The sequence below is a fragment of the Coenobita brevimanus genome, chromosome 1, assembly GCF_032717465.1.
Source record: "Coenobita brevimanus isolate Jiangsu-jjx chromosome 1, ASM3271746v2, whole genome shotgun sequence".
Lineage (NCBI taxonomy): Eukaryota > Metazoa > Arthropoda > Malacostraca > Decapoda > Coenobitidae > Coenobita > Coenobita brevimanus.
Window position 1 is genome coordinate 23095753 of NC_136954.1, and position 516 is coordinate 23096268.

Below are 516 nucleotides of genomic sequence, written 5' to 3' on the forward strand. Positions count from 1 at the left end.
AGACTCCTGGTCATCCTCCTTTCGGGACTTTGGCGAAAGCTTTGCCATTGCACTTGACATCTCAAAGGCTTTCGATCGAGTCTGGCATAAATCTTTAATTTCCAAACTGCCCTCCTACGGTTTCTATCCTTCTATCTGTGCCTTCATCGCTAGCTTCCTTTCTGGTCGTTCTATAGCCGCTGTTGTAGACGGCCATCGTTCTTCTCCTAGATCTATCAACAGTGGTGTTCCTCAGAGCTCTGTCCTATCACCAACTCTCTTCCTTTTATTCATCAATGATCTTCTAAGCTGTACATCTAACCCTATCCACTCATACGCTTATGACTCCACCCTTCACCTTTCCATTCGGTTCCCGCAACGCCCATCTCAACAGTTACTTCAACAAACAAGGGATGAGGCTATGGCATACCTAATGTCTGACTTGGCTCGTATCTCTGACTGGGGTAAAAATAATATGGTTGTTTTTAATGCATCTAAGACTCAGTTCTTACACCTATCAACCTGACATAATCTTCC